At 41.8% G+C, this 12665-nt stretch overlaps 1 long non-coding RNA gene across 1 annotated transcript in view; it reads right to left on the bottom strand.

Annotated features, from left to right (window-relative positions):
* LOC122430826 overlaps nt 1-12665 on the bottom strand; it is a 102409-nt gene that overhangs the window by 34637 nt on the left and 55107 nt on the right. The window lies entirely within an intron of this gene.

The raw sequence follows: 12665 nt of genomic DNA, 5'->3' as shown, positions 1-12665 counted from the left end.
CAGATCAGGCAACCAAGACACAGAAGATAAACAGCTCAGATGTTCACTCTGTGTGAAAGGTGCAAACCTGAGACTTGAATTTAGGACTGTCTGACTTGAAATCGTGGGCACTGGACCTTCTCTCCCTAAACATCACTTCCCTCATCTGCCGATGGGGATGATCGTGTCCCTCTGTTACCAGGCCCCTGTCTCTCTGGCTTCGTTTCCTGATCCTTCCCAACTGCCACTGCAGGATCTGACAAGACCACACTCTCTGTTGTGCCCTCAATTCCACATCTCCATGTGGCCCTCTCCTACTCAGTCTTTTAGGATTCAGCTCAAACAGCATCGCTCAGAAGCATTTCTTGACTCCCTCCCTTGCCTGCATTGGGCTCCCATGGTGCCCTGCACGTAACTCTGATACAGCAGCTCCTCACCCAGTCTAAATAGTCTGTTTGTGTGTGTATCTCCCCAGCCATCCCTATGTTTCTGAAGAGAACTGGTCTTCATGTTTATGCCATCAGCACCCAGCAGTGCCTGCAACATAAAGGAAGTTCAAGGATGATTTTGGAATGCTTTAGAAGCACTGGATTTCAGTTTTCCTGACCTGGAAGGAAGCCTGAAATCTTATCATCAGCTTGACTCCCTTGAGAATGTTCACACATTGTCTCTGCCTTTCCCAGAGACACATTACTTCTCAAGACAGACAGACAGACAAGCAGAACTGTGAGATAGTGCTCTGTGTATTAATCTTCACCTTGTCTCACAGTTGTTGTTGTCCAGTCACTCAGTCGTGTCCGATTCTTTGCGGCCCCATGGACTGCAGCACGCCAGGCCTCCCTGTCTTTCACCATCTCCCAGAGCTTACTCAAACTCATGTCCATTGATTTGGTGATGCCATCCAACCATCTCATCCTGTCGTCCCCTTCTCCTCCTGCCCTAACCCTAACCCTAACCCTAACCCTAACCCTAACCCTAACCCTTTCCCAGCATCAAGGTCTTTTCCAATGAGTCGGCTCTCCTCATCAGATGGCAAAAGTATTGGAGTTTCAGCTTCAGCATCAGTCCTTCCAATGAATAATCAGGATTGTTTTTCTTTGGAATCGACTGGTTTGATCTCTTTGCTGTCCAGGGGACTCTCAAGAGTCTTCTCCAACACCACAGTTCAAAAGCATCGCTTCTTCAGTGCTTAGCCTTCTTTATGGTCTAATGGTAACATCCATACCTGACTACTGGAAAAATTATAGTCAAAGCTTTGACCTTTGTCTCACAGTACCCTACAGAATTTACCTTTTTGTAACATTGGCCATTCATCTCAAGGACTTTTTCCAGACTTGCCTACAAGTGTATCTGACCTATTCATGGATGATGACTTTTCTATTTTAGTAAATAGAAAACCATAAGGAATGAGGGTTCTAACCCTTAATGATCAAATTGCTACCCTCAAGATTTTACTGTCAATTAACTAACAATCACTGAAGAAGTCATCTGTGTATTCACATATTTATTAGCTTGAGTGGGTGTGAAGACCATGGGGATGATGTGTACTGGTGAAGGAGAGGAGAGGATTTCCTCCCACTAAGAGCTTTCATATGATATAGAAGCCTTCATTTTAGGAAGTCCCCTGGGCAAAGAGTCCCCAAGGGGTCCATTTGTCCAAGGTTTTTTTAGTCCAGAGCAAGCTACTCTGAGCATTGCCTGTGGACCTCAGCAGTTAGAAGCACTTTGATTTGACATTTGTCTTTAAAAAAAAAACAAAAAAAACCCACTTGGGATCAATATCAACATTCAAGGTGTTTTCATTTTGGATGCCAACTCGTGATATGCACCCCGCCCCCCACCACACCCTTCCCCACCCCCAAAAGCCTCTGCAAATGACTTTTGCCGCTCAAATTGTAGGTCAAAATCAGTGCAGTGAGTGATGTGAGTGATGGAAGGAGGCCGAGGAGGGCCTCCCGGGTTCCACCCTGGCTCTGTCCAGGGCACCAGATGTCTGGGCGGATGAACATCCGGGTGTGATCAGCAGACTCTCGCCAGCCTCAGCAGCCCCTGCTCCTTGTCTCTGTGCCATGTTTGCTTTGCTGTGTTTGCGTTAACAGATAAGCATGTGCAGCCAACTTTCCAGCCAGTGGATGCTTGTATTTGCCCTGCTCTATGTCACACAGAAGGACTATTGACATTCCAGTCTTTAGCACTTTCAGAAAACTGGGAAAGGCTATAAGCCCTGCGCCTCTCTGCTGTAGAAGCTGGTATTTTTCTCTAGTCAGGGAAATGTAGCAATGTCTAGAGCTGACAGCTAATGAGAGCATCTCAGAACTTCTGGATTCACCATCTTGTCTTACTCTGGAACACAACAAGAAATTCTGAGACATTTCCAGACAATGTTTTAGTTTGTCTTATTTTTTGAAAATAACCATAATGAATGGGCCACAACCAATCCAAAGTGGAGAATCCATCAGTGTTGTAATTTCTGCCACCACACAAGGTATTAACAGAATATGGACTGGCTGCTTACTTGCTGTGATTCCTGGGAAAGTTCCTGAAACTCAGTTTTTCAATCTCTAAAATGGGGCTAATGATACCTAGTTGGGGGTTGCTGTGACTAGCAAATAAGCCAATGAAAATAAAGCATGTATCAGAGCACCTAGCATTTAGTATTTACAAATTCTTAATAATGTAGTAATTTTATAAGAAAAAAGCGTTTTTTTCTCATAAAAATTTTTTATGGTTTTTTTTTCCCACAAAATTCCTTCTTAGCACCAAAGTTATTTTCCTTTCTTTCTGATATTCTTCTGCTAGAGAAGTGCTCAGTTGGTTACTGAGAATACAAAAGCTTCTTTACTATAATAAATACTGGTCTTCAAGTGGACTTTATCCCAGGGATGCAAGGATTCTTCAATATTCACAAATCAATCAATGTGATACACCACATTAGCAAATTGAAAGATAAAAACCATATGATTACCTCAATAGATGCACAGTTAGCCTTTGACAAAATTCAACACCCATTTATGATACAAACTCTCCAGAAAGCAGGCATAGAAGGAACATACCTCAAAATAATAAAAGTCATATATGATAAACCCACAGCAAACATTATCCTCAATGGCAAAAAATTGAGAGCTTTTCCCCTAAAGTCAGGAACAAGACAAGGGTGCCCAGTCTCACCACTACTATTCAACATAGTTTTGGAAGTTTTAGCCACAGCAATCAGAGAAGAAAAAGAAATAAAAGTGATCCAGATTGGAGAAGAAGAAGTAAAACTCTCACTGTTTGCAAATGACATGATCCTCTACATAGAAAACCCTAAAGACACCACCAGAAAATTACTAGAGCTAATCAATGAATATAGTAAAGTTGCAGGATATAAAATTAACACACAGAAATCCCTTGCACTCCTATACACTAACAATGAGAAAACAGAGAAATTAAGGAAACAATCCCATTCACCACTGCAATGAAAAGAATAAAATACTTAGGAATAAATCTACCTAAAGAAACAAAAGACCTATATATAGAAAACTATAAAACACTGATGAAAGAAGTCAAAGATGACACAAACAGATGAAGAAATATACTATGTTCATTGATCAGAAGAATCAATATAGTGAAAATGAGTATATTACCCAAAGCAATCTATAGACTCAGTGCAATCCCTATCAAGCTACTAATGGTATTTTTCAGAGAACTAGAACAAATAATTCCACAAATTGTATGGAAACACACATGATAAGATGTGATCTTACTAATCTAAATATAAGACCAGAAACTATAAAACTCCTAGAGGAAAGCATAGGCAGAACACTCTCTGAGATAAATCATAGCAGGATCCTCTATGATCCACCTCCCAGAGTAATGGAGCAAAAATAAACAAATGGGACCTAATCAAACTTAAAAGCTTTTGCACATTGAAGGAAACCATAAGCAAGGTGAAAAGACAGCCTTCAGAATGGGATAAAATAATAGCAAATGAAGCAACTGACAAAGAATTAATCTCAAAAATATACAAGCAACTCCTGCAACTCAATTCCAGAAAAATAAACGACCCAATCAAAAAATGGGCCAAAGAACTAAACAGACATTTCTCCAAAGAAGACATACAGATGGCTAACAAATACATGAAAAGATGCTCAACATCATTCATTATGAGAAAAATGCAAATCAAAACCACAATGAGGTACCATCTCATGCCAGTCAGAATAGCTGCTATCAAAAAGTCTACAAGCAGTAAATGCTGGAGAAGGTGTGGAGAAAAAGGAGCCCTCTTACACTGTTGGTGGGAATGCAAACTAGTACAGCCACTATGAAGAACAGTGTGGAGATTCCTTAGAAAACTGGAAATAGAACTGCCATATGACCCAGCAATCCCACTGTTGGGCACACACACCGAGGAAACCAGAATTGAAAGCATCACATGTATCCCAATGTTCATCACGGCACCATTTACAATAGCTAGGACATGGAAGCAACCTAGATGTCCATCAGCAGATGAATGGATAAAAAAGTGGTGGTACACGTACACAGTGGAATATTACTCAGCTATTAAACAGAATGCATTTGAGTCAGTTCTAATGAGATGGATGAAACTGGAGCCTATTATACAGAGTGAAGTAGGTCAGAAAGAAAAATACCAATACAGTATATGAATGCATATATATGGAATTTAGAAAGATAGTAATTATGACCCTATATGTGAGACAGCAAAAGAAACACATATGTAAAGAGCAGACTTTTGGACTCTGTGGGAGAAGGCGAGGGTGGGATGATTTGAGAGAATAGCATTGAAACGTGTATATTACCATCTGTGAAACAGATTAACAGTTCAAGTTTGATGTGTGAAACAGGGCACTCAAAGCCAGTCCCTGTGGGACAACCCAGAGGGATGGGTTGTGGAGGGAGGTGGGAGAGTGTTTTGGGGTGCGGGACACATGTACACCCATGGCTGATTCATGTCAATGTATGGCAAAAACCACCACAATATTGTAATTAGTCTCCAATTATAATAAATTAATTAATTAAAAATAAATAAATACTGGTCTTATCATTTGACTATGCAGCACCACTATTTGATAAGTCTTACTGTAGCATGTTGCTAGCAACATCCTTATATTGCCATAAGTGCAATAAATTAAACTCACATACAATATGAAGGTTAGAAGTTTTTACATTCTGCTTTCTTCTTTTTTCAAAAGATCTGTGTCACACCCAGAAGACTTCACTATATTTAGATGCAGCAATATTGAAATTTATAATTCAGAGAGAATTAGGTAAAGTTACTTCACCTAAGCCTCAACTTGAAACTATGTGGATAACATGGCCTTCTATCCATAAGAAAATAGTTAAGATCACATAAGATACAGCAAATACAGTGCTTACCTGGGCTCTGGCATATAGTATGCACTTAGTGTTGTGATTGCTATTTAGTTACTAAGTCATGTCTGACCCTTTTGAGACCTCCATGGACCATAGTTCACCAGGCTCCTCTGTCCATGGGATTTTCCCAGATCACTGGGAGTGGGTTGCCATTTCTATCTCCAGGGGATCTTCCTGACCCAGGGATGGAACCCAGGCCTCCTGCATTGGCAGGTGGATTCTTTACAACTGAGCCACCAGGGAAGTCCATGTACATAGTCAGTTTTAGCTATAATCATTACTAATGAAATTTTCACTTTGATCCATTGATTCTATCATTCTTCCTTTTTCTCAGACTAAGACTAATTTATTACCTTACAATTGTGCATGGATTTGACTAGCAGGGATGGGGAATCAGTGGAAACAGTGGCTGACTTTATATTTTTGGGCTCCAAAATCACTGCAGATGGTGACTGCAGCCATGAAATTAAAAGATGCTTACTCCTTGGAAGGAAAGTTATGACCAACCCATACAGCATATTAAAAAGCAGAGACATTATTTTGTCAACAAAGGTCCATCTAGTCAAGGCTATGGTTTTTCCAAGAGTCATATATGGATGTGAGAGTTGGACTATAAAGAAAGCTGAGCACCGAAGAATTGATGCTTTTGAACTGTGGTGTTGGAGAAGACTCTTGAGAGTCCCTTGGACTACAAGGAGATCCAACCAGTCCATCCTGAAGGAGATCAGTCCTGGGTGTTCATTGAAAAGACTGATGTTGAAGCTGAAACCCCAATATTTTGGCCACCTGATGTGAAGAGCTGACTCATTTGAAAAGACCCTGATGTTGGGAAAGATTGAAGGCAGGAGGAGAAGGGGCCGACAGAGGATTAGATGGTTGGATGGCATCACCGACTCAATGGACATGAGTTTGGGTAAACTCTGGGAATTGGTGATGGACAGGGAGGCCTGGAGTGCTGTGGTTCATGGGGTCACAAAGAGTCGGACATGACTGAGCAACTGAACTGAACTGAACTTGACTAGTGATGCATTAAAAATGTTTCTGAACCTTTCTAGGCCTTATATCTGTACTTATTTATTACTAATAAGCTTAGGAATTGCCATAAGCATCAGAAAAGCAGAGAGAGCAAAAGTCTGAAAAGTAGGAAGGATGAAGCTGTGGAATAGGGAGAGTGACAGAGAGGTGGGAGGCTTGGTGGTCTGCAGCTCCAGGTCCTTGCAGAGACTGAGGGACCCATCTCCTGTCTGACCTCAGGATCAGAGCCAGCTGCTTAAGCTAGCTCCAGTTGCTTCTCATTACTTGCAGCTAAACAGACCTACTAGAGTTTAGCACCATTAAATGGTTAGTAACTTATGTAAATTTTAAGTTATTTATGTTATTTTTTCCCCTCATATTCATGGAAGCCTAGATATCAAGAAGATGTTACATTTAAAAAAAACCTGAACATCTATATCCCTCATGAACATATATGAAAAATCTCTAACAAAACATTCTCAGATAAAGCACAGCAATATATTGAAATGGTAATATATAATGATCAAATAGGGTTTATCTTAGAAATTCAAGGGTAGTTCAAGATTCAAAAATCAGTCAACATAATTAATATATTAAGAAAATAAAGGAGAAAACCATGTGACCAATGAAATGGATGCCAAAAGACAGCTGACAAAATTCAGCACCCATTTATTTTTTAATTGGAGAAGAATTGCTTTACAGTGTTGTGTTGATTTCTGCCATACAACACACAAATCAGCCATAATCATACACATATCACCTCCCTCCCCTTCCCCACCCCACCCCTCTAGGTCATCGCAGCGTATGGGGCTGGGCTCCCTGTGTTACAGAGCAACTTCTCACCAGCTATTGATAAATCCATTTATTTTTAAACTACTTAGCAAAACAGGAAAAGGAAGATACTGATGCTATATAAGGAACTACGTATAGCATTAATGATGAAATGCTATATGCTCTCTCCCTGCAATGAAAGACAAAATAAGTATGTTTGCTCTTACTACCTTTATTCTGCATTGTTCAAAAGGTACTAGCCAGTGTCAAAGGCAAAAAAAAAAAAAAAGTCATAAAAATTGAAAATAACGAAGTAAAACTATCTTTATTCAAAATAGACTCCAGACATAGAAAACAAACTTATGGTTACCAAAAGGGATAGTTGGGGGAGGGGGTGGCAGTGAAGGAGGAGATAAATTAGGAGTTTGGGATTAACACATGCACACGACTATATATAAAACAGATAAACAACAAGGGCCTACATATAGCACAGGGGAATACATTCAATATCTTGTAATAACCCATAACAGAAAAAGGTCTGGAGAAAGTATATATAACTGATGCTTTGCTGTACATCTGAAACTAATGCAGCATTGCAAACTAACTATATTTCAGTTTTAAAAAAGATTTTAAAAACTGTGTTTATTCACAGGCAACATGCCTGTTTGTCTAGAAAATCCCAAGAAATCATCTCCCCCTATTGTGTCTGGCAATGCAGGATACAGGGATAGCCTGTGACCATGTCAAACATAAGGTGTTCTCAGAACTCACAGTCTTGAAGTAGATGGACAATTACAATAGACCGTGATAGATCCTTCAGAGGAGAAAAAACTCTAGTGAAAGATCAAAAAACATGGAAAGATGTGACGAAGAACCAGCTTTCAATAGAGGTGAGCAATTAAGATGCACAAAAGTCCTGAATATACTGTCATATCTTAAAAGAAACAATGCTATGGGGAACTCCCTGCTGGTCCAATGGTTGGGACTCTGCCCTTTCACTGTGGAGGAGCTGGGTTCCATCCGTGGCTGGGGAACTAAAATTCCCAAGGGTGCAGCCAAAGAAGAAGAAAGAAAAAGAAAGAAACAATGCTATGAATGCATGTGTGTAGCATTTAGATTACTTTTCTTTCCTATTACTGAGCAAGGAAGAGAACTGAAAAGATCTGGGGTCAAGGAGGTCAAACCAGTCCATCCTAAAGGAAATCATCCGTGAAGATTCATTGCAAGGACTGATACAGAAGCTGAAGCTCCAAAACTTTGGCCACCTGATGCAAAGAGCCAACTCACTGGGAAAGATCCTGATGCTGGAAAAGATGGAGGGCAGGAGGAGAAGAGAGCGACAGAGGATGAGATGGTTGGATGGCATCACCAACTCAATGGTCAAGAGTTTGAGCAAACTCCTCCAGGAGATGGTGAAGGACAGGGAGGCCTGGTGTGCTGCAGTCCAAGGGGTCACAAAGAGTTAGCAACTCACTTGGTAACTGAACAAATGGGCTAGGAATGGTAGAGTTTGCCTCCAGGGTCCACTCCAGAATCCATGGGTTCGCAGAGAGCCAGACATGACTTAGCTACAGAAGAACCACAAATAAAAATGAACGTCTTACTATTGTGATCCCTTCTTTTGGGATTTTCCATGTAACACCCTTTGCGCCCTCCAGCCCCAACCACTTACATGATGATTGATGTCAAAGTTGAGGAAAACATGACACTGGACTCTGCACCCTAGAGGTTAATAGTTTGCACAGTAAGTATCAGGAGCTTGTTTCTGCGCAAGGCCAGATCCTTTTTTTATCTCCGTTTCCAGTGACCAAATTTGCTCTTTCTGTCACATTTTCCTTTTCCCTGGCTAGTGGAGGGTGATGCAGTGTGCAGAGTACTGGCTGGGCCAGAGAATACACCCTCACCGGCTCCCGGGGCTGAGAGTGGGTTTGAGAGAAGCCAATCCCCAAATGAGAGGTGAAGACCTAGCTGGCACCAACATGGTGCAGAGTGCTGGCGGCAAGAAACAGCATCTCAGACCAGCAAGAGGCAAGGACTGGCCCTCCACCCGCAGAGGAAGAGTAGCTGACCTTGGGCAATTCTGTAAGAGAAACTGGAACACATCAGAGCTCAAACTAGCTGGTAACACACTGAATTTCATTAGTTTTTGAGTGATGAGGTGGTGGAAGCTATCTTTTAAAACCCAGGGTAGGGTTTCCCTAGTGACTGAGTGGCAAAAAATCCATCTACCCATGCAGGAGACATGGGTTCGGTCCCTGATCTGGGAAGATCCCACATGGCTGAGGAGCATCTAAGCCTGAGACATAATGATTGAGCCTGCGCGCTGGAGCCTGGGAACCCAAACTCCTGAGCCCACGTGCCCGAGGACCCGTGCTCCCCAACAGGAGAAGCCCCTGCCCTGCAACAGGGTAAGGCTGCATGCCTCGACAAAGACCCAGCACAGCCAAAAATAAAAAAGGAAAAGAATACTGATCTAAATCAGTCTTCTTACAGATGAAGAGAGCAAAATATAAAGCTCTTAAGTGATTTATCCAAGTGCCTCAACTAAGTAAGAACAGAACTAGAAACTCCGGAGCAGAGCTTGGATGGTCCCCGAGAGAAAGCAGGGACACAGGGAAGACTGCAGAGTGCTCCTGGGTTCCAGCTGCATCAGAGGTTGTACATCTGTCACAGCGTACACCACATGGTCTGGATTCCCTGGTGGCTCAGACGGTAAACCGTTTGCCCACAACCCGGGAGACCTGGGTTTGATCCCTAGGTTGGGCAGATCCCCCTGGAGAAGGAAATGGCAACCCACTCCAGTACGCTTGCCTAGAAAATTCCATGGATGGAGGAGCCTGGTGGGCTACAGTACATGGGGTCACAAAGAGTCGGACACGACTGAGCGACTTCACTTTCTTTCTTCCTTTCACCAGCATGGTCAGGGCTCCCCTCCAGGGGCACTCAGAAAGCTGGGTGGGGAGGCAAGAAGGTGAAACACAGGACTAGGCTGAAGTTCGGGGTGTATGAAGATGGGGACTGGAGAATGACAAGCCTGCTGGAAGCGGAGGGCATGGCAAGAGTGCTGTTAGTGACTCGCTCTGGGGTTCCGGTCTGATCTGAACAAGACTGACGCCTTGAGGAGCAGTCAAAGGGCTGGAGCGCCTAATGGGACTGAAGAGAAGGTAGGGGAGAGGAAAAGGATGGGGCAGATAAAGGGACCAACTGTTGTGGTCAGAGCTTGGTCTCTCTTTGAGGAATCCATTATTATTCCCACTGGGCTTTCTAAATAAGACTTAAATTTTTTTATTAAAAAATTTTTTTATCATTGGAGTATAGTTGCTTTACAAATGCTGTGTTATTTTCTGCTGAACAACAAAGTATATCTGCTACACGCATACATCTGTCCCCTCCCTCTCTAGTCTCCCTCCCTCCCACCCCCCGCCCCACCCCTCCAGGCCATCACAGAGCACTGAGCCCCCTGCGCTGGACAACAGCTTCCCACTGGCCATCTGATTTACACACAGCAGTGTATATATGTCGATGCTACTTTCAATGAGAGCTAAATGCTTTAAAGATTTTGGGCAGAACCCTGTCTGCCTGAGAAACATAACAAGAACAATCTCTTCTTTAATCACTCTAGTTAGCAGTTATTTTTGCAACGCATATTAAGTGCACCCAACCTGGGGAGTGTAATGGGTGGGCGTTAAAAGCACAGCTTCTGAAATTACAGATATGTATCCTCGAGCAAGGATTTAATGCCTCTTTGCTTCTTAGTTCCCTTACTTGTAAAATGGGGGTGATGATAGTACCTGCCTCATAAGGTTGTTGTGAACTTCAGATGAGTTAAAACCATTAATAAGACCTGCTAGGCAATGTGCTTGATTTAGATATGAAAACCTCTTTGTTGGTTCAATATGTCAACAATTCATGGTGCAGGAAAGTGAGGAAGATCACAGGAACTGTAGAGTCAACATACCTTCTTAGAGCAAGGCAATCAGATATCCATAGTGAAGCAGGACTCTTAAAAATATTCTTGGGTATCGGAGGATGAATGGATAAAGATGCCGTGTACACACACACACACACACACACACACATATTCAGCTGTGAGAAAGAAGGAAATCCTGCCATTTGCAACAACATGGGTGAAATGTGATACTAAGTAAAATAGACAGAGGAAGACAGATATTGTGTGATTTCACTTATAGACAGAATCTTTAAAAAAAAAAGATCAAACTCATAGAAGCAGAGTGCAGAATGGTGCTGCCAGCTGTGGGGAAGGGGAGAGGGGGAATGGGGAGACGCTGGTCAGAGAAGAGCACACAGTTACAGTTTTATCGGATGAGTCCCTCTAGAAATCTAGCGTACAGCATGCTAACTATAGTTAACAACACAGGTGAATGCTGGAAATATGCTTAGAGTAGATATTAGGTGCTTTAACCACACACAGAAAAACAGTAACCATGGGACCAGCGTATGTATGTATATGCATTAATATATATGCGTATATATAAACCCCACTCCAGTGTTCTTGCCTGGAGAATCCCAGGGACAGGGGAGCCTGGTGGGCTGCTGTCTACGGGGTCGCACAGAGCCGGATATGACTGAAGCGACTTAGCAGCAGCAATATGTACATATTTATGTGTTTAAATACCTCATTATATATATGTATATCAAGTTATCATGTTTACATCTTAAATATATACAATTTTTATATTAAATAAAATAATGGGGCATTTTGTTTCTTCAGACTTTCATGTCAAAGTTGAAGTTGCTTGATAATAGATGTTGTGGTTTAGTCCCCATGTTTCTCGTAACCGCCACATCACTTCTGATAGATCTGGCTCATGAGTAACTAGAATTTGGCCATGTGTGAGGCTTGGGAATCCAGGATTCCTCAATATATAACAAACTCTCAGATGGTTAGTTCTTAATATATGGCTGCTATTATTACTATATGACTTATAAATAAGCTCCTGCCTGCCATGAGAGATTGTTTATACAATGAGGAAAGAGGGCTATTTTGGTTTATTTATTCAGCATAATTTATTCTTGAATACTACTGCAAACTGAAGGTAGAGATGAAAAATACAGTGTTTACCTTCAAGTTGTTTTCCTTTAGTTGGCCAACAGACACATTAACCTGGCAAGAAGAGATGTGTGTATTACATGCAGTGGATATATTTCTTCCATGTTTCCAGAAAAGACAGGAGGGAGAAAGAGACTAAGAGAATGATGGGTGAGAAACTGAAGAGAAAATTGGAGAAGGGCTCTCTGCTGCTCTTCAACTCCCTGTGAGGATAAAGGGACTTAGCAAGGGAAATCCCAGAGCTGAGAACACATATTTTCAGGCTGTGCATTCTTTTCCTAAGGATGGCTCGTTGGCAGAAATAAATTGGATACATGTACTAAATGTACTTTTCTTGTACTCTGGGCAGTAATGTATAGAGAGTTGGGTTTTTTTTTTTAAACCTAACTGACTTTAAGGACATTTGCTCAGAGAGAATTCGTTAATCAAGTAGCCTTGTGCCATCCACTGTGGGGGT

This window comes from Cervus canadensis, chromosome 29, assembly GCF_019320065.1.
Source record: "Cervus canadensis isolate Bull #8, Minnesota chromosome 29, ASM1932006v1, whole genome shotgun sequence".
Lineage (NCBI taxonomy): Eukaryota > Metazoa > Chordata > Mammalia > Artiodactyla > Cervidae > Cervus > Cervus canadensis.
This window is presented reverse-complemented; position numbering and strand designations above follow the sequence as displayed.